Source organism: Myxocyprinus asiaticus, chromosome 28, assembly GCF_019703515.2.
Source record: "Myxocyprinus asiaticus isolate MX2 ecotype Aquarium Trade chromosome 28, UBuf_Myxa_2, whole genome shotgun sequence".
In the NCBI taxonomy this organism is placed as follows: Eukaryota; Metazoa; Chordata; class Actinopteri; order Cypriniformes; family Catostomidae; genus Myxocyprinus; species Myxocyprinus asiaticus.
Window position 1 is genome coordinate 25,363,476 of NC_059371.1, and position 22,751 is coordinate 25,386,226.

The 22,751-nt window shown below is 37.7% G+C and overlaps 2 protein-coding genes across 2 annotated transcripts in view; one reads left to right on the top strand and one right to left on the bottom strand.

Annotated features, from left to right (window-relative positions):
- Positions 1-22,751, top strand: part of LOC127419036 (V-type proton ATPase subunit S1-like) — a 691,126-nt gene that overhangs the window by 657,851 nt on the left and 10,524 nt on the right. The window lies entirely within an intron of this gene.
- Positions 1-22,751, bottom strand: part of LOC127419028 (adenylate cyclase type 6-like) — a 127,202-nt gene that overhangs the window by 74,114 nt on the left and 30,337 nt on the right. The gene's annotated exons all lie outside the window — the stretch shown is intronic.

A 22,751-nucleotide genomic window follows, 5' to 3' on the forward strand; every position in this document is an offset into this window, starting at 1 on the left:
AGCATCTGGGCCAATTTGGTTGCTTAGGAGACCTGGCTGGAGTCATTCAGCATGCCCTGGATTCGAACTTGTGACTCCAGGGGTGGTAGTCAGCGTCTTTACTCGTTGAGCTACCCAGGCCCACAGTGTTTTTGCTTTGTTGAGAAATCTAAAAATATTCCAGAAAAGCTTTCTTCTTATGTTACTCACTTTACTCGGCAAACACAAAATTAGAAACAGCATCCAACATCCTGTTTGGCTAAACCATATTTGTCTCATGCCCATTCCTCCTCCAGTATAACCACAGGCATGTCTGGATATGAGTATGAAGTAAAGACAGGTGGGTGGGAGTTGTCCTTGTTGTCCTTAAAGGATTTTACAAATGTGGAATGAAAACAAAATAATAGGAACTTTAAGCAACAGCTGTGGATGCGACGCTTTTAAAAAATCAATAAGCAATAGTCAGTGTTGGGGAGTAACGGAATACATGTAACGGGAATACGTATTTAAAATACAAAATATAAGTAACTGTATTCCACTACAGTTACAGTTTAAATCATTGGTAATTAGAATACAGTTACATTCAAAAAGTATTTTGATTACTGAAGAGATTACTTTGCATTTTATTGTCATTTGTTTCATTTAATATTTAGTCCTTTCAGATGGAAAACATTTATACATATAAATGATGAGATCCAAAGTGCATTTGAACAGCGGTGAAACACTTTCTTATGATGTGTTACATTCATACGAGCAGACAGAGAAGTCTGAAGTAAGTTTGGAGCAGAAGAAATAAATGCTATTTCTAGCCATTTTACATGCACGTGTTACCGGGCACGATCATATTTTTTTATCAAGAAAATTCACGTTGGATCATAATTTCTTTTTTTCTAGTAAGACCTTTGATATTAGGGCAAAAATCATATTCTTGATAATAATTTTTGTATTGTTTTCCTGTAAAAATATCTAAAAATCCTTAATTAGATTCATCTTGTTTTAGAAGCAACACTGCATAAGATATTTCGGTTTTTCAGAGAATGTATTTTTAACATGTGTATTTTGTCTAACTGTACTAGAAGAGTTTTTATAGTCAAAACAAGTGAAAAAATCTACCAGTGCTGAAGAAGTAATCCAAAGTATTTAGAATACATTACTGATCTTGAGTAATCTAACGGAATATGTTACAAATTACATTTTAAAGCATGTATTCTGTAATCTGTAGTGGAATACATTTCAAAAGTAACCCTCCCAACCCTGCCAATAGTGACGGCGGAATGGAGCATTCAATCATTTAAGAAAAAAAAGGTTATTTAAAACAGCAAGAGAAGGGGTGCTTGCAGTGTTAAATAAACTGTCAGAAGAAGAGTTTTTACTCTTGTACAATACAAATAGCCTACATCTTAAACCTAGAAATATTATTAATAAGCTATTGATATTTTTTTAGTTTTTTTATTCAATGTCTATTCTAACCAACCATGGATATTAAACTTCACTTTAGTTTTAAGGAGGATATTTAGGCTACTACTGTGTTCATCATCTCTTGTAAAACATAGTCTAACATTTACTTTCCTAATCGGTCACAAAGTATCGATGGTCACTATACGGCAAAGAAGAAATGCTTTAGAAATTCTCATACACACAATGGAACACAGAATGCCGTATAGCTGCACCTGTTGCTTAAAGTCCCTATTAAGAATGACACAACATTATTTTTTGCTTTGTGATGTCAGGAAAGAACATATAGTATGTACTCTGCAGAATATTCAGTGCCAGCCCCCATACCCTTAATAATGCATGTTGTCGTTGCTTTGTATAAATTATGTTCCTGCAACAAGTATCATGTAATTAACAAACATACGCACCACTGCACTGCTCAGAAGCGCAAGGTATTTTAGAAAACAATTGAGAAAGTTGTCGGATTTAAACGTTTACATGGCTAATATTCTTATTTTAAACTGATTATTTTAGATCTACACCACCCCTTTCAGTCGGATGGAAATTAATTCAGATCAAGCTCAATCGGATAATTTTTTCCAGATTGAGGTGTTTACATGAAGGCTTTTCAATCAAACTGAGCTATCAGTCGGGTTACAAATTGATTATTTGGTTGCATGTAAGTGTAGCTATTGTGAAAATAGGATGGAATACTGTAAATTTCGCATTTGCTCATGCCATGACATCTCATTGCAGTGCTAAATCCACAAGATGCATGAGAGAATGCCTCCTTGGTGTTCCATGGAAGAAAGAAAAACACACCGGTGTGGAACAACATGAGGGCGAGTAAATGATAACAGTACTTTCATTTTTGAGTGAATCCCTATAAAAACTAACTTACAGAATAACTTCAAAATCAAGATTCAAACTATTTCATGATGGAAAGGTCAAAATCCAAACCAAGTCAAGACTTCCAGTCTTTTATCTTTCAGTCTGGCCTCAGGATTCACTGCACTGAGGAAACAAACAAGATCAGAGAGAATTAGAGTAGGGCGAGTGGAGCAGAATGAGTAAAGGTGAAAAAAGAGAGGAGACCGATCATCTAAATGAATAGATAAGTATGAGAAACAGTCAGTTTCTAGGAAGTTGCAGTTGAACGAAAGCTCTGATTTCACAGGGCTGAAACATAAGGGAACCAAAGCCCAACTTGCATTGGAGCTTGGCCCAGAAACGGAATATTATATAGTCGTACTTTCATGTAGGGCCTTTCAACTGGAGTTAGTTAAGGGTCCACTGAGGACTATAGCCAGCACTTATTCAAAATGTTTACTCAAAGGGAATGCCAGATACAGCTGGAGTGTCCACCTCATGAATGTGAAATCTTTTGAGTTTTAAGTGTGGTCCATGAGCTGCCTTACCAAGATGAATTCCTGGAAGGACAAACCCATTAAAACATTTACGACCTCAAATGAACTTGTCATCTCAACTGAGGTCACAGCCCAACATCAGTGACTAGAGTTAAAAGCAAGCATATGAAACATCTTGCTCACTACCATGCATTTTTAACTATGATTTATAACAAATACATTTTAGTTTATAAGGATTGAAAGTCCACTTGAAAAATGGGAAAAAACATTTGATGTTGATGTCCATTTGATGTATGAGTTAAAGGGATAGTAATGAAAATGAACTTATTACTCACCCTCATGTAATTCCAAACCCGTATGACTTGCTTTCTTTCGTGGAACACAAAAGGAGATGTTAGGCAGAATGTTGTCCTCAGTCACGAATAATTTTCATTGCATCTTTTCCCCATAAACCATCCCTTTAAAATGTATAATGTGTTAATTTTTTTTAAGGCATGTACTGATTAGGGATGGGCATTTTGGTCATTTTGTCTACTCGAGTACTCTGACTAAGTACTCATCGAGTACTCGAGGGGCAATGACATGTACATAACAGTATATATAATAACATGTCTGACAAACGTCTTTGGCTGCTGCAAGCTGCATTGCATCTTGTTGTTCCAGTGTATTATCTATTCATTATTATAGGCTGTTATAAAATAATCTGTTACAAAATGTACAAAAGATTGCATAATCAAAATATAATGCATCATGTTTTGTCATTATGTGAAGATTCGCTGCCCAACTCAATGAAAAAATGTGCACAAAGCGTGTCTGTCTGTTCTTCCTTCAGGTTAACGTAATAATCTTAGTAAGCACGCGCCAGTTTTTTTAGTGACTGTCTGAACCGTCTATTTTCAAATCGCGGTTAGCTTAACAGGAAATGCCATTACCATCGCATTTTTAATATGTGTGTAAACCTGAAGTTCAGTTTTGAAGATGTTGCATTCTGTTCCATTCAGCTGCACTCTGTTTAGCTGTCTGAAACACACGCCTGCTGTATATGCGTTGATATATACATGTTGAGTCCGCTGCCACATGCCTGGTGTATGTGTGTGTGTGTCCAAGTGTTCGCTCCTGTGGGGAAAGCCGCGATGCTCCATATGGTTGTTCCTGTGATGATTCATGAAGTGTTCCATTCAACTCGGAGAGTCTGAATTTCCACCTTTCAACTGGGGAAAGTGCAATGGAATGACATATTATGTCAGACTTTTAACTTGGAAACTCGTGCGGAAATCTTCAACTCCTATTTCCTCGAGATGCAGGTGTGTGTTATGTCACCCAGGGCAGGGAGGTTTACAGTCAGTGACAAACATTCACTTTTATTGAATAATATCCATTAATGAGTCAAAGTTACATTAAATGATAATAAAACTTGTTTAGCAAACATTTTGCAGAGGCAGGTGTTCAAAACACGGTTAATTACACTCTCTTGTGATTATCGTAACGATAGCATTGCAGCGTTATATATCAGTTTGGTTGCTGGTCTCTGACAATCAATGTACCCCTCAAAATCATAATGTAATCAATCTCAAAATTAAAAATAAGCTCCCTCTTTGACACGTGTGTGTTTAGTTGTCAGGTAATTGTCACTGAATTTCGAATTAAGTGAAAAGTCACATCATTCATGATCACCATCGATCATCGTTTTTATGGTCGATCATTGCTGCCACATCCAAGTACCCAAGTACACATGCCCATCCCTAGTACCGATTTGACATTAGATTCTGAAATTTTATTCAGCTTAGTGCGAGTTCTGAACACTGGTTAGAGGGTGATACACTTGTATACACACTACAAAGAAACACACAACAGTGAGTCCATGCCTGAGATAGGACCTCTTATAAAACAAGCTGGTGGGACTTGTGACAAAAGTTATATTCTTTGCATCTTTTGTAAGTCAGCATTTTACCACATAAGCATGTCAATTCTTACAAGCCTGCTGCGCAGCTTGTTCTCCCATGGGAGGGTCTGTTGATGCTCCGCTCAAATTTAACGTAATTTTAACTTTGTACTTGTTGCCGCCAAATTTCTGAAGCATCAGCTAACGATTAACAGTCAACTCGGATTAATTATATTTCCATCGGCATTGCCAGCGCTAAAAGCAGAACAAGACACACTTTTCATATGGAGTTCAACCCGGCGCTTGCTGCCCGGAAACAAATCGTGCATTCCATGTCCAAAGTGAAAAGACAGCCTGATGAGCATAAATATTGTGGAGGATGAGGGTTTAAGAGATTTTATGCACATTGCAATGAATAGTAGTTCCATCAATCAGTCAACATCCCACTTTGGTAAATGTTTATTGTTACATGAATTAGTGCTATTTTAGTGAATTTCTGTCTTTTTAATGTGGAGTTTGGAAAATGTTAATAAGCATTATTGTTACATATTGTTTTGTTCTATTGTGTTGTTCTTTCCAAAGAAGGAAATAAATGCATTTTGACAAGAAATAAGTATAGAGTCAATTTTTAGCACTTAAAAATCTGAGACTAATCACGATTAACTATGAAAAATCATGAGATTAATCGCGATTAAAAATGTTAATCTACTGACAGCTCTAATATATATATAATAGAGGTGAACCGATATATTGGGACTTAAAAAGGACTTAAATATTGATCTGTTTCTCATCCACACCTATCATATTGCATCTAAGGACATGGATTTAACCACTGGAGTTTTATGATGCCTTTATGTCCATTTTGGACCTTCAAAGTTCTGGCCACCATTCACTTGTATTGTGAGGACCAACAGAGCTGAGATATTCTTCTAAAAATATTCATTTGTGTTCTGCAGAGGAAAGAAAGTAAACCACATCTTGGACGGCATGAGGGTGAGTAAATGATGAGAGAATTTTCGTTTTTGGGTGATCTATCCCTTTAAATTATTTTAATGTACAACATGGAGGCGAAGAACAACAAGACAAGAAGTGCATTCAAATCTTTAAACAAATAATTGGAAAAATGGACATGAGTTTTTGGAGACCACCTCACTGTACAAAACTCTGTGAATTTAAATGCACAATCCAGAAATAATAATAGCCACATAATGTAGAAGGGTTGGCAGTTTAGCAAGTGCCTAACAGAAGTATTTTGGTTGAGCGAGCACACATTAACAAGAGCTTCTTTACCTCATTTGTGCTCTGAGTTTTTTTTTTTTTGTTTTTTTTTTTATCAACAACTGACTGTAAATAACAGAAAGGATTTTAGAGACATTATTCAATGACAAATGATTGCGTGGATCTTGTCTTTGAACACATTACACAGGACGAGTCAAACCAAACTACTCTCAACATGTAGTCAAAGGATCTTGGTGCTGAACTTCTTCCCAACTACACAACTCAATCACTGTTGAGTGAAATCAGAAATTTTACATCCATTGGCTAATCACAGACATTTTTAGTCACAAAACTTGGTCACATGATTTACTTTGCGAATTAGTGTTAAAGATCTATCTTGGGATTTAAGAATCAATATCGATATTGTAGCTGACATTAAAGTCAGTTTAGATTTATTTATGCTTATTTAATTATTTTTTTCCCAATATTTTGTGTTTAAGAAATATTATGCCTTTAATTTGTAAGGTGAAAGCCAATTAGGAAGGAACTGTTTAAACAGGACTTTTATTATGACACAGAAACATGGAGATAGACACAAGAAAGATGGGGGTTCCATATGGGGTACTAGACAGAGTGTGCTTAAGTTTTAATACTGTTTATTCAGGATTATCCTGCTTATCTGAAGTTGCAGAAGATGTCACGAGAATCAAGATTAAGTTCTCCCTTTGTAATAAGCAGCCAATGAAATAAGTTTTAGATTTATTCCTTCTGTTGTAAACGTAGTATTTGTTAATGTGGTTGATAATGCTTCTTATCGGATATAAGTCTTACTATGCATATTTAATGTGATTGTTCCATTGTTTTGTATATTATTTCATGTGAATACTTAATGCGTTCTGAAGAGTAAAACCTAAACAAAGAGTATACTGTAGTAATAATGTTAAGGTGAATTTAACTCTGTGAACACATTTTACAAAGACATTTATTTTGTTTATTTGTTTTATGTGCTTTATATTCTGTATTTTATCGTACGTTTCTTATATATTGTCTATATTTTAGTTCTCATGGCATCTTGAGTTGGATGGTGATCCAATGGTGAACCTTTCAATAAATTTCCAGTCATCAAAGAATCATCGTGCTCGTGAAATTACTGGGGGGTGCTACAGATATTTTTTAAAGAATTGCGATGCATTAGAAAAATCTATATTTTTACCCACCTCTAGTTACATGTTACAAGCACAGTTCCTATAGTTGAGAAAGACCGAAATCTAGAAAATGTTTGTCAAGATTTTGTTTCAATAACATATTATTAAAACCTGACAACCATGCTATAATATTTTTTATTCTTTTAGCTAAAATGATGCTTCAAAATAACTTTTTCTGGCCGGTCCTGCAAATGCGAATGTGCATTCTAGAGTAAACAAATGCTATCACAAAGGCAATTGTCTCTTTTTAGTGAAAAGCAGGACTTCCATTCCTACAGTCGCCAAATTGAGCATTACGATTTCTCCCAATAATATTTCTAAGTCTTGCCCATCTCCTCCCATTTATACGGTCTCTGATAGAAACCAAGCGATCACACAAAATGCCCTGTTGGTTTAGACAAAATTTGATTTATAGTTCATTGAAGAAAAAAAGCTGGTCGCATTAGCATGTTACATCTGGTTAGCACATGGCGTAACGATATAAATACAGATAAAAAAAGATAAGAGTGGAGCAATCGATAAAAGTTCCATCACTTACATAAAACAAATGTGTTCCACTCTTTTCTATTCTGAAAACTGCACTAATGTGCTCCAGGACTACACTGAGCTTTGTCTGTCACAAGCACACAAGGTCAGTCAAGCACAGTGACACACGTTACAGTCACACGACCGCCTCATTCTCCTTCCCGGCATGGAGATCATGTATTGTTTACATAAATACACAGAGATAGCTTAAGAAGGAGTTCTCACAGGGATCTGCCACGTTCCTGAGAGAATTCAAAGCACACTTTCAGGAATTTTGTATTATTATGATGAACTTGGGAAGAGTAAAATTACACTGGGTGGGTAGTGTTCAACACATTCAGTAACAGCAAACACAGCTGTGCTCCACACCTAAAATTACATGAAAACAAAAATGATATGAAAGAGATCAAAATCCCAATTAGAGATAGATGATAATTGGTTTGACTGATGTTTTTATTTATTTTTTTACAAATAAAAAACACAATTTTCTATTTAATAATTTATGGGTCCAATAAAAGTCTACTAATAAAAGCCAAATTTTAAGAATAGCATCCAATAACAGCATTAAAGCAACGTATGTTCAACCGAAATGTGTTTGTGAGTAAAGTAACTTCTAATATTATTCAAATTTGTACATAATAGCCATTCATGCTTAATTAAATGAGAGTAAGGGTAACTTAGGTTTTATGGAAATGCTTGACATGTAGCATTTAAAAATTATTAATATTGTTACACGTTTTATTTTTGCAGTATAATAATTATTATTGTGTTAAAAAAGTCACTTAATAAAAGTAAAGTTAATTAATAAAAATAAAATTTAAAATAAAAATTGGTTCTACATATTGATTAGTGGACACTTAATCATTAAAATAATAATTATCAGAATTTGTCATTAAAAAAAAAAAATTGGGCTCTTTTCCTGTGACTACAATTGTCAAGGCAAATCAAGGAATTTCCTAAAAACAAAGGAGCCACTCTGAAATCCACTTAAACCTTTAAAAGTTCTCAATCCTTGGGGGGCCTGGGTAGCTTAGCGAGTAAAGATGCTGAATACCACACCTGGAGTCACGAGTTTGAGTGCTGAGTGACTCCAGCCAGGTCTCCTAAGCAACCAAATTGGCCCAGATGCTAGGGAGGGTAGAGTCACATGGGGTAACCTCCTCGTGGCTGCTATAATGTGGTTCTCGCTCTCGGTGTGGCGCGTGGTGAGTTGTGCGTGCATGCTGTGGAGAATAGCGTGAAGCCTCCACACACAACGTCTCCGCGCAACAAGCCACATGATAAAATGTGCGGATTGACTGTCTCAGATGCAGAGGCAACTGAGATTCATCCTCCGCCACCCGGATTGAGGCGAGTCACTACGGCACCACGAGAACCTAGAGCGCATTGGGAATTGGGCATTCCAAATAAAAATTTAAATTTAAATTAAAAAAAATTCTCATTCCTCCAATGCACAGCAAAAAAATAAATAAAATAAAAAGCTCTCCACAATGGCCGGAATCCAAAAAAAGATGGCCTCAAATCCCACAAAACATCACTTGGTCCCTGTGCAATGAACATACACTGCGCTGAGAGAGAGACCTGGAGGTACATAGGTGCAGAAGATAGAACAGTGAAGATCAATAGTTTCCTCAGACGAAAAAAACAAAAACAAAGAGAAACACTACAAAGGTTTAACGATTCTTGAATAATCTGAGATGATTAGCTTTAGATATGATGACAGAACTTAAAAGCATGAGCAAATAAACCTGATGATCAGTGATCACATACCATAACAACAATAAAGTAAAAAAAAAAAAAAGACTCGTAAATTTCAATGTATACACTGAAATGCTGCATGTGGAGAACTTCTGACTTAGTGAGAATTCAGCCTTCTCTTTGAAGTATTTCTAAGTTTAAAAATACTCTATGCAAATACGTGAACGAAAACACTTATAGTTAATGGTGCTGTGATCTTTTTTTACTAAATGACAGGCAGAAAAGTTCTTTTCAGCTGTAAGATATCACTGAAATAGGTGGCATGGATGAGAAGTGCCGCGTAGTAGGTTGGACACCTGTCTCTATAACAGCAATAGCCTTGGTAAACAGATGGCAAAAGATGTCCGCAGAAGATCCTTTGTTTAGCCAATCAGAAGACTTTCTGCCTGTCAGTCATTGTGCTTTCTGTAACTGCTGATCTCCTGGGATTTTCACACACAGCAGTCTCTAGAATGTTCTTCGAATGGTGCCAAAAACAAAAAACATCCAGTGAGCGGCAGTTCTGCAGATGGAAACGTCTTGTTGATGAGAGAGGTCAACAGAGAACAGCCAGACTGGTTCGAACTAACAAAGTCTACGGTAACTCAGATAACTGCTCTGTAAAGTTGGTGAGAAGACAAGCATCTCAGAATACTATTCTGAGATGCAGGTTGGCACAGTTTTGGCGGCACGACGGGGACCTACACAATATTACGCAGGTGGTTTTAATGTTGTGACTGATTGGTGTATATAAGAGCTTGTACGGTTTCCTGCTCCCTGAGTGCTTCGCCATCCGACCATGAGCTTTTCATTGGAGCAGGAATCTGAACAGGCTCTTATACGAGCATACAGTATATGGGCCTGCCCTGTGAACAAGCACAATGATTGACATTGATAATTAATCAGCACACAGTTTTCTTGATACATTGTTTGAAGCATTGACGTATTAACATTTGCCGACATTTAAATTAGAAGCCTAATTTGTGCTTTCCAATTCACTGTCAGTTGGCCTTCCATTTAATGTAGTCTGGCATAATAGCTTTGGAAGACCACAAGGGGGTGATATGATTTATTGAAGACGGTTGCATTCTGGATGAGAAGCGCTGCATCGTAGGTTGGACAAGGCACAGGTGTCACAAGCAGGATGCGTAGAATCTAATCTCATTATGCACAAAAGTTACAAAGGTTTTTGTACTTCTTCAAGAAGTTACATTGATGAATTTGCAGGTAAGTGTGAAACTGTGTGCAAACTGAACGATTAGAAAGATTATTATGCAATATCTCTGTATGTAGCCTTGATTAGTTTCATTTGAGCTGTCAAATCACAGAAAGACATACTTGTAAATAAAAATACATTGTGTAGGCTATATGAAAGATACATATACACAATATATCATCCAGTGATGGCTAGAGTAAATACTCTGTGTCCTTTGACAATGATAAAGGTTTGATTTGGGTCGAATTTATTGGAAATCTATGAGAGTTGTGCTCCGTAGCGCGGCAGAATTTTGAGGTGCTTCCGATGAAGGAAATATTTATAAATATATATATATATATATATATATATATATATATATATATATATATATATATATATATAATATTAGTAAAGGTTTTTGCACAAAAAACAATCATATATTTGTGAAACATGCTCATTTTCCACCTCATTCTGACCCTCTGTCGGAAACGCTCTGTTTTGGTGCTGTTCTCTTTTAAGACTTGACAGTAAACACCCACTGTTATGACTGGCTCTCTGCTTACCACTACGGGGTGGGGCTACGGAAGGTAAAGTAGTCGTTGATGTGTTGTTGTGGAGGCAACATCACAATGTGGAGGAAGTAGGGAACGAGTCGTTTTGGCAGCTTGGTTTGAACAAATGCTCTTTTTGCAGTGAGGAGGAAGTTTTGAGTTCTGAAACGTATAGTATGTTTTTTAGTACAAAGTCCTCTTATGTGTTAAAAGAAATGTTGAAAATTGTATTCCTCATGTCATGACCTCTTTAAAGTGAGCCTCTATCAACTGCCACTGTATTGAAAAGACAAAACAGAATATTAATTAAAAGAAAAATTGTTCTGCATAAGAAAGAAAGTCATACGAGTTTGGAACAACATAAGGGTGAGTAAATTATGACAGAATTTTAGTTTTAGTTTAGAACTATTACTTTAAACACTTTTCTACACTAGTGATCATTTCACTGCTTTGTTTTCTGTTAAACGACAGACCTGTTATAGGTAAGCATTTGCCTTGCCTTTTTAACCATACACAGCTGCAGGTCCACACAAATAGATCAATTAAAGAGCTCCCCTCCCTGTCACCAACCCTAGCTTTAAGAGAGCAGCAGTATAGAGCTTTACAACACAGTGACCAACCTTAAGCCTTTGTGGGTTGCAGGGAATTCACACCAGTCCCAAAACCATGGGCCATCTCTTGTGCCCTGATGTGGAAAGGGAATTTATGACTACGAGTGGGAGAGAGAGAGAGAGAGAGAGAGAGAGAGAGAGAGAGAGAGAGCATACAAAAAAAAGCCTAGTCTGGCTGTCTTTTTCAGCCCTGCATGCCACTCTGGCATTATTTCATACTGTCGATCCTGGGCCATTGCTGTCACCACATTCCGCCCCACACCACCCCATCAGTGTGTATCCTCACAAAGACAGCTATTGTCCCTCTGGTGATCGCCCACTGACCTGCTCTATCTGCCCTGCACTGCTGGCCATCTCAGAAGAACACACAAACAGCACAGTGAGAAGCACTGCAGGGGTGTGAGAGGGATGGTGGGGGAAGAGAGAGAGATAAAGGGACAGAGACAGAAGTTGATGAGGTTTCTCATATTAGGCAGTCTAGCCACATGATGTAGAAAAAAAGCTTGTTGCTGTGGTTGTACACACACAAATATAGACTGTTTCATAGAGGCCTTGCCGCAGACTTATACTCATAAAATGACGGATAACGTTAAAGAATGTTAGCTTATGCACCTGACTATCATGTTCTCTATGTGTGAACTAAGGTTGGACAGATACAGAAATTTCGGCTTTGGTATGATACTAAACCAATACCTCAGGCAACAAATAAACAGCCGTGGACAACTGATGAAATTAAACTAGGCTGTCAATGGATTCGATAATTTAATGTAAATAATTCATGATTAAACTCATGTTTTTTGTTGTTAACTACTACAATGTGATGTGCGAGACTAGTCGACTGAACGGTTCTGATGCTGCTAGTCGACACTGGAATTACTAGTCTGATAATATTTTTCCCCATTAGTTCAAACATTTCAACATTTTTACACATTTATGTTTGGCTTTATATTTCTACAGAGGCTGCACTTAAATTACTGCCATATTAATGTTACACATTTTAAATATATTTAATAATACAAATATTATTAAAAAAAGAGGATATCTGGAGCAGATACAAAGTTTAATTTTAAAATCTGAGCATACTTGTAAGTTATATTCTTACAGGTTTTTTCAAGCGCAGGACAGTCGCCTCAGGTGAGTCAGGTCTCGTCTTTTACCAGACCATGTCGACGTGTTAATTTTGCTCATCAAAAAATGTATGCTTTTGAGTAAGTAGCCTAGAAAATGACTGTTTTAGGCAAGGAATGACATTTTTTAATCTGCTGGTTATGAAAGCTATTTTCAACTAGGTGCCGACTGCTTACTTGGTGAATTATTAGGGTTTCGCTGTTTGTTCTGCACTATTCATTCAATTGTTTTCAATAAATAAACCTGTATTCGCTAAAAGTGAAAGCGTGTCATGTTCTATATTTAATGTACAATGATGATAATGCAAAGCGAGCATGTCGCAGATAAATGCCCCTTTTCAACAGAATTTAGCGTCGGATTTGGAATAGATTAAGTATTTTAAATGGGTCGTATAAATTGTTTTTTTTTTTTACAGTTTTCTGAAGGTTGGTTTCTTTTTAGACTAGTTGACTTTAAACATCAGTGAAATTAGTCGTTCCACACACCCCTATAGCTAAGTTAACACAAAATAACATGTAGGTGTTAGGTCTGGCCTAGAGACAACCAATGGTGTGAGGTGGGAGTGAGACTATCTGTTTGTTCATTCAACAACAGATGGGGGCAGTTTTTGAAAAGCTGTTTGAAAACAAAGCTTATATTTGCTTTTCCATTCGGTGGCGCTAGTGGCACAAAAATTAAACACATCAGCTTTAAACATCCCATCGTAATTTTATTTATAGACAAATTACAGAATAACACCGTTATAATCTCAAATTCAGAAAATATGTTTAAAAAAAATTACGAGTCTCACAGATCAATGCATTAGCCTGTTGTAGAGCCGAGGAGGGCGGGGCCGGGCTGGAATGAGACACACCCGGTCCCCAATCAGCCTGATGGGGCGCGCGGGGGATAAAGGCGGCCGGGGACGACAGTTCGAGAGAGAGAGAATGACAGACAGCTGTACTGTGTGTTTATAGTTGTGTGTTTTGTTTAAGTTATTTATTAAATTATTATTTAAGTTGTCAAGCCGGTTCTCGCCTCCTCCTTTCCACTGAACCCCCTTACACCTGTATAGCCCCTTTCACACAGAGATCCCGAAAAGAATCCCAGAAAATTTGTTCCGGCAACTGTTCTGGCACTGCGAGATTTTGTAAATTCATACTGCCCAAACTTTCCAGTAATCTGTGCTTGCATTCACACACATCCCAGAAATATCCTGTAGAGACGTCTAATGTACATCGTGGTCTACGCAGGTGGCGAGTATTTTGTCTACTCGAGTACTCAAAGTAATTTCTCGAGTACTCTTCGAGACATGTATGTGTCATGTATGTAGACATGTACATGTATGTACAGTTTATGTCAGACATACAGTATACGTCTTTGGCTGCTGCGTTGCATCTCATTGTTCCAGTGTCTCGTCTATTAATTATTATAGGCTGTTACAATGTAATCTGTTACAATAAATACAAAAGATGGCATAATCAAAATATAATGCATCATATTTTGTCATTATGTGAAGACTCGCTGGCCAACTCAAAGAGAGAATGGAAAGCGCATCTCTCAGCTTTTCCTTCAGGTTACCGTAGTTATCTTAATAAGCACACACCACTGTTTCTGAATTGTGTATCTTCAAAGCGCGGTTGGCGTGACCGGAGACGCCAAAACCATGGCCTTTGCTGTGGTGTGTGTGTGCTCTCTAGAGTGTTGAGCGTAGTCTCCGTCCCGGACAGAAAGTCATGCTGCGCTTTATTGATTTTTTGTTGTTATTGTTGCTGTCCAACTTCCTACCAGGAAAAGTGCAATGGAACGGCAACTTGGAAACTTGTGCAGAAATCTACAACTCATATTTCGCCAAGATGCAGAGTGTGTGACGTCATGCAAACATGTCAGCAACCAGGGAGATTTACAGAGTTAATGATAAAAATTCACTTTAATTAAATACTATACATTAATGAGACAAAGTTTCTACATTACATGATTATAAAACACGTTTAGCAAATGTTTTTAGAGAGACAGGTGTTCAAAACACAATAAATTTTATTCTCTTTTTAACTATCATAAACCTGTTGAACAAATGCTAGCATTGCATTATCGTTTATCAGTTTGGTTGCTATGAGATCTCTCTGTTGACAATCAAGGTACTACTGAAAATCATAAAGTATTAAAAATAAAAATAAAATAAGGCACCTCTTTGACATGTTTGCGTATAGTTGTCACTGAATTTCAAATTGAGTGATCGATCATTGCTGTCACTACCGAGTACTCGTGCCCATCCATAAACAGTATAGATTTGCATGGTAGCCAATTTTATTGATTTTATTACAGAAGCTATTAGGCCTACTTTTATAACTAGCTCATAAAATCATTTTTGTATTGTTCGATGTTAATTGCTTTTGTGTTATTGGCTGCTGTTTACCTACTGAATTGCCTCTCGAGAAAAATAAAGATTGAATGTGAAAGTGATAACCGTCAAAAAAATAAAAAAATAAAAATTGCATTGCAATATTATTAATATTGAATAATAAAAAATAATAATACATGATACTATTAATATTATTTTAAAATTATATAAAAAATAAAAATAAAAAATAAAAAATAATTTGCAATGATACTGCTCTGCAACAGTTAAGATTTGCATTCAGTTCAGTAATTGCTTTTGTAATTTAGTTTGATTCTAAACAATAGACCTATCTACTGAAAAATAAAGAAAAATAGCTACACAGAGAAGATAAAAAAATATTATTCCTTCAGATATTATCATTTATTACAATGAAAAATAATTATTCATTTATTTGTTGGTGTTTTTTTTTTTTTTCAGTAGTTTCTATATTCTGCTCACTGATATATACAGGATATAGAACTGGATTGCTGATGCAACAGTAAACTGCCAGCAGGAGGTGAAGCCATCTTGGTATGCCCAAACTATCATAGAGCATCAATGACTGACAGGCGCAAACGCCCCCATTTCACCGTCTCTGACCTGCAGATACGACAGCAGCACTTCACCCTCTAGTGACAATCATGTTTAATGTTTAATTTGCTCGTTATGGATAATATTTTTTACGAGGGAGAGGATATACGCGGATCGCGATGTCAGAGCATTCACCTGCCCCGGTGTGCAGCTACCAGTGCAGCATAACGTTCACCAAAGGAAGCGGCAAAACTGTCTACAAGTTTGAATGTAAAGTAGGAAAAACTGTAATATCTGCTTGTTAGGGTGATAATATGTCCTTCCCTAAGGGGTCCTTAAAAGTGTAAAACCAGGATTTTTAAATCACCTATATAATGCCGAGATTTGCCTATTTTCAAATTGAAGCGCACTCTGTAGTCATACATGGATACATGTCATAAATTACATGTCCGTTTGCCATTTAAACCTAGCAAATCAGTTCAATTTGACTCATCTTTGCTTGTCTCCGTCACTCTCTGCGTGCCGCTCACGGTGAAGTGACAGCGAGAAAAAGGCACTTTTTGATGAAAACATAAAACAAGTAACTCTGAATTAACACTTGGATGTTCGCAATAAATATCAAAAGGTTTTCTTGTATATTCTTACTTCAGTTTCAGTGAACTTGTTTACATTAAGCTGATCTGTTCACCACTGAACTTTGTTAGAGGTGGATACTGTTTGGTATAGATACACATTACTCGCTCGGGCTTTCAAGAAACAGGAAAAATTCCCGACTTTAAATAAATAATTACATGTGTGGGAAGTTTGCATTTTAAAGATGCGCAGGCAGATTTCAGATATAAAATTGGTGTTGAATGACTAATGTATACTCGCTGAAAACAGAAGATTTCCTATTTAGTCAATAGGGACATTGGAATGTTTGGGCATAGCAATATGGCCGTGCAGTGGCTTCACTGATATGATGTCATCAGTAATCCAGTTCTATATTATAAATCAGTGGTTCTGCTATCACTGTCCATTTTTTTCTGGATGCCTTTAAAAACTTTTTTTTATTTTAAGTACTTCACAAATATTAGTAAATAACGCATTGTACACCTATTATTCTGCTGCACTTATGCAGTTTTGAGACACCTCATGGCAAATGTTTTTATCTTTTCAATGTTATTTTCATGATTTCTACAAGCTGTATAATTGAAAATGAAAGCAATACTTGGAAGAAAAACATGACCTAAAGTGTTAGAAAATAACTATAAATGAATTTTCTGAGGTATCGTTTTATTTTCTTGCCATTTTTAGGATTAAGAAAATAAATGTATGAACAAACATTTGGCCTGTTGTAAGGTTGCATGTGAGCACAGCGGTGAGTTTGACAGAAAGCACAAAAGGTCTACCTATAAACCTATTGAGTCATTACAAATCTTGTAAAAGTGTACTGCATCTGGTTGTGTTTCTAATGTAAAAGTGTTTATAATTTACAGTATAAGCCTATACAGTTGCAATCGAAATTATTCAACCCCCCCAAGAGAGTAAGGATTTACAAAGGTAAGCTTTTCTGATGACCCAGAATTTTTAAACTTTACATCTATATCAGCTGAGTGACACATTCAAAGTCATAGTGTGAATATATAACCTAATATTTCTAAATAGCAGGATTTTTTAAAAATACAGCCATGTCATAATTATTCAACCCCTATTGCATGTAGCTGTTTCTTAAATATGTAAGGCTACACAAGTAATTGTTTTAAAACAAAAATTGTTAAGTCATCAATCTGCAATGGCACTTATTTAAGTTTTAAAATGTAAGTTTAGCATTGTAAGCAAAAATTTATTTATATGCAAAAAATGCAATTAAAAATAAGATGTCTCAAAAGCTAATAGAGGAGTTTTTTTCCTTACACAAGAAAGGTCATGGCGAAAAGTACATTTCCAAGACACTTCAATTTCCAATAGACAAATTTGACAGCACCATTCATACATTTTTTAAATATGGTACAACAGCAACCTTCTTGGGGTGTGGAAGAAAGCAAAACTTCACCAAGGGAAATGTTGACTTGAATATTCAAGAAGTAATAGGAAAGAAGTAGGAAAGACCTGTGGAGTCCTGAAAGAAGGTTTTATAGACGTATGAAACTAAACTGAAAATTAGTTTTAGACCGATGAGTCAGCAGTATGTCTGGAGTAAGATGACAAGGTGATGACAAGAACAACATCATCCCCACAGTCAAGCATGGAGGTGGGTCAGTCCTGTTATGGGGGTGTTTTGCGGCTGCAGGAAATGGCTATCCTGACTACGTGACTGACACTGTGGATTCTTTCAGGTATCAGGCCATTTTGGCATGAAAAATGTGATGCCTTCAGTGTGTAAATTGAAGCTTGGTGATCACTGGACTTTCCAGCAAGACAATAACACCAAGGATACATCCAAGTTGTCCAAAATCTGGTTCAGGGATAGGTTGTGGAATGTCCTTAAATGGCCCTTTCAGTCCATCATTAAAATCCCATTGCAAACCTTTGATGGGATTTCAAGGAAGCAGTGGCAGCGCAGAAACCAAAGAATGTCAATGAGCTGGAAGCTTTTGCTCATGAGAAATGTGTAGAAATTCTAATAGAGAGGTGTCCGAAGCCTGAGAACACTTACCTGAAACATTTATTTGCTGTTATTAAGGATAAAGGATGCTCCACAAATTATTGACTTTGGGGGTTGAATATTTTTGACATGATATTTGTGGAGAGAATTAGTTATTCTTTATTTTAAAACTCTTTGTTCTCAAAATCACTCAAATGTGTATTAAAAACCTATTTTGACTGTTTACTGAGGTTTTAGTTGATGTGTTTTAATTCACATCACCAGAATGTATTGCTGGTCAGGGGGGTTGAATAATTTTAATTGCAACTGTAGCTATACCGAGTGTATTTTCACTTGAATTCATCTTCACAAATGAATGTGGGATGGTGCTCACGGAAAGAGTACATCAGGTTCCCTATCTGTCACTCACTCGAAGTTGTGTCGATGTAGTGACACTAGGGGTCACTCTTGGGAGCCCCAAACACCTCTGCTTTTTGAAAAAAGGCCAATGGGAATTGGCGAGTGGAATTTGCATGCCACTACCCCGGACATACGGGTATAAAAGGAGCTGGTACGCAACCACTCATTCAGATTTTCTCTTCGGAGCCGATCATCTCAAATTGTTTGATTTACGGTGCATTTCAGCGGAGTATAAAAGAGAATATTTCAATTCTAAAAGAGCAGCACACACAGAACATCTTTTTAAAGATGCCTGTCAGTTTGTGTGTTATTCCTGGTTGCGGTCGTTATCTCTCCGCTTCTGACGGCCATGATCGCTGTCTTACGTGTCTGGGCACTGCCCACGTGGAGACATCATTCGTGGATGGGTCTTGTCCTCATTGCGAGAACATGACCATGGCAACGTTGCGGCACCCGCCCAGGTTCAGCGGCGTCCACTTCACCTCGGTGAAGGACGAGAAGGCCGCTACCTTGCGTGCGGAGATCGCTACACTTCTATGGAAGGGTGCGATAGAGTCTGTCCCTCCGGCTGAGATGAAGAAGGGGTTTTACAGCCCCTACTTCGTACTGAAGAAAGGCGGTGGGTTGCGTCCAATCTTGGACTTGCGAGTACTGAACCGGGCCTTGCACAGACTCCCGTTCAAGATGCTGACACAAAAACACATTTTAGCGAGCGTCCAGCATCAAGATTGGTTCGTGGCGGTAGACCTGAAGGACGTGTACTTCCACGTCTCGGTCTTACCTCGACACAGACCCTTCCTGCGGTTTGCTTTCGAGGGCCGGACGTACCAGTACAAGGTCCTCCCCTTCGGCCTGTCCCTGTCCCCTCGTGTCTTCACAAAGGTCACAGAGGCATCCGCATCCTCAATTATCTCGATGACTGACTAATCCTAGCACACTCTCGGGATGTGTTGTGTGCGCACAGGGACCTGGTGCTCATGTACCTCAGCCGACTGGGGCTTCAGGTCAACTGGGAAAAGAGCAAGCTCTCCCCGGTTCAGAGCATCTCTTTTCTCGGCTTGGATTTGGACTCAGTCTCGATGACGGCGCGTCTCACAAACGGCCTGGTGCGCTGGCTACGAGGCACACAGCGGTCTGCCCATCTTGCACCGCAAGTCCACGTAACACAGTTCAACTAGTTGTGGCGTTTTTTATAGGAACCCCTAGTGTCACTACATCGACACAATATCGAGTGAGTGACAGATAGGGAATGTCCTTGTTACTTTCGTAACCTCCATTCCCTGATGGAGGGAACAAGATGTTGTGTCCCTCTTGTCACAACACTGAACTACCCGCTGAAATGGCCGGGACCTTGTCTCAGCTCCTCAGCACAAAACCTTAATGAGTGGTTGCATACCAGCTCCTTTTATACCAGTATGTCCGGGGGAGTGGCATGCAAATTCCACTTGCCAATTCCCATTGGCCTTTTTTCAAAAAGCAGAGGTGTTTGGGGCTCCCAAGAGTGACCCCTAGTGTCACTACATAGACACAATGTCTAGTTCCCTCCATCAGGGAATGGAGCTTACGAAAGTAACCAGGACGTTTGGAGTTCATAAACGTTCATGACGACACATTTTTTGACACAATTTACAAACTGGGTAACCATCATTAACATTGTAAATACCCAAAATATTCCTACATCATGGACTTTAATCGTACTGTAAGAGAGGGGGAAATAGAGGTTCAGGTTCTGACATTCAGTGTGCTACAATCTTTTAATGGAAAAGATCATTTTATTTATTTCATCACGTCCAGTTTGTAATGCTGTAAATGTAGCCGATTGTTTCTTAATTAAATATTTATAATGGAAACATTAATTCCTATTCCTGGATTTAAACCTTTTTTTAATTTAATTTTTTATTCTAACTTTATATTCAAGCAATGCCGTAAATTAGAAAATGTCAACAGTATAACAGTACAACAGTTTTTAAAAGCGGGGTACACAGTGAAACTGTTATATCTCTTGTCTGCAAACAAACTTTCTCCTTCGCAAGATAAATACATCATCACTATGACACACACCCTTCATGGTATCAGCTCTGCCTTTGTTCCCCCATAGACACATTCCGGGATTGATCCCAGCAATGTTACAAGGGTCTGATTCTGGGAACAAATTTTCTGGAATTCCAGCTCCATCTGGCGCTCACACAGAAAGCTCCTCAGCAATTATCCCAGAAAAATCCTGGAATCAAAGCCCAATGTGAATGCACCTTAAGCTTCATGTCACACAGTCTATGCTGCCGACCTCCATGATCCATGATCATGATCACCTATGATCATGCTGCTTCCAAATATTTGTGTACCCTAAAATCAACCCCATTCTGCCGAATTACTGACAACGCCATCCCCAACCAGGCATTTTTGCATCAATTCAAACATGTTTACCTTTCCTTGTAGTGCTTCGCATGATCAATCTCTGAGATACAAGTTCAGGTCCCAGGAAAACAGGAAGTAAATCGCTGTGATTTGAGGTCACATTTTTGCTCTAAAATTAGATTTTTACTCCACTGATGTTAAATTTAGGGTTGGGGTTAATAAAATATGCACACCTCTTGACTGTATTACATCATTTACGATGAAAACTACAACTCACTTTTGGCACAACCCTGTGGCCATTTCATTCAGAAACTGGTGAACAACACTTCCAGCTTCGGTAGTGGTTCGAATTTCGGTTAGCACAGACCGATTTCAGCAGCAGCACTTGCAACTTCCCGACACCGAATTGACAGTGTAATTAGTCTGTGTCTAATCTGTATCTGACAAATTGCTAAATGATGATATTGTACTGTGGTACTTTTTTAGTACCGGTATAATGGGACTTAAACCCTAATACTCTTATTTTTGCAAACCTGTGACCTTGGACTTCAAATCCTTCAGAGTTCCACCCTCAGCCATAACTTTGCTCAGTAATACAGTTTACAATCATTAGAGTTTGAAAGATCATGAAGCAAACCTGGATAGCATACCTTGCTTGTTGCATGCTTTTCAAACAGCATTTATATAAGGCACTAACCAGCCACACAACCAATGGACTTTTGTCCTGCATTGATTGCCCACAGGGCTAGAACCTATCCCAAATATCTATGACGAGAATCTACAAGTACATGCTCCAGGGCATGGCCTGAGTCAATTAGCAGCCATTATCCCAATCCATTTCTATCATGCTGAGTGCCTAGTGAAGAGCCCACAGCACAGCTGTCCAAGAAGCAAACAACAAAAGCGCAAGCTCACTGAACCAGCATTAACCTGGACAGTGTCAGATTAGTTCACATTGAGCATGAGGCTGACAGACACACTGGAGAGATATTGCATTGGAGATAATGCATGGAACGATTGCATGTAATATTTTGCTTGTGTATCCAAAACAGTAAAGCAAATGCAAGGCCATGAAGGACAAAACACATTTAAAATTGACAAGAGGAGAGAATTTTAGTAACAATGATCCATTTTCAAAAGGTCCAAAAGGGCTGACTGAAACTGTTGTGCCTGGCAGGCCTTTGTAAGTACTGAAATAATCAAAGATTTCAAAAAATAACACATTTTTTACAGAACTCTCTGACTCCAAAACAGACTGTGGCTTCAATTGTTTAGTTCCTTGGCATCTATTCATCCACCACTGTGAAAAGATACAACAGTAACCTTGTGGTATGAATAACAGAGTGCAATATGTTACGTTTCTTTGATTTCAAAAGAGCAAGTGCTAATAGCACAAAAAAAAAAAAAAAAAAAACATTTGCTAATGCTGTGCATTTTGCTGTGTAGATTAAAACTGTTTAAACCTGAAGTGTGCAATTTCTGTGCCACTAGCGTCAAGCCAAATTGCATAAATAATGCCTTTTTCCCAACAGAATTCCCCCAAACATTTCCCCCATCTTGCATTGGTCAGCCAAAAACATAGTCCCACCCCAGATTCACACTATTGCTTTATAAAAGTGTTGCATTGTCAAGTAGAACAATGTTTTGATAGCACAGAGTAACAGTGTTAAAATTTTTTGGGGAAA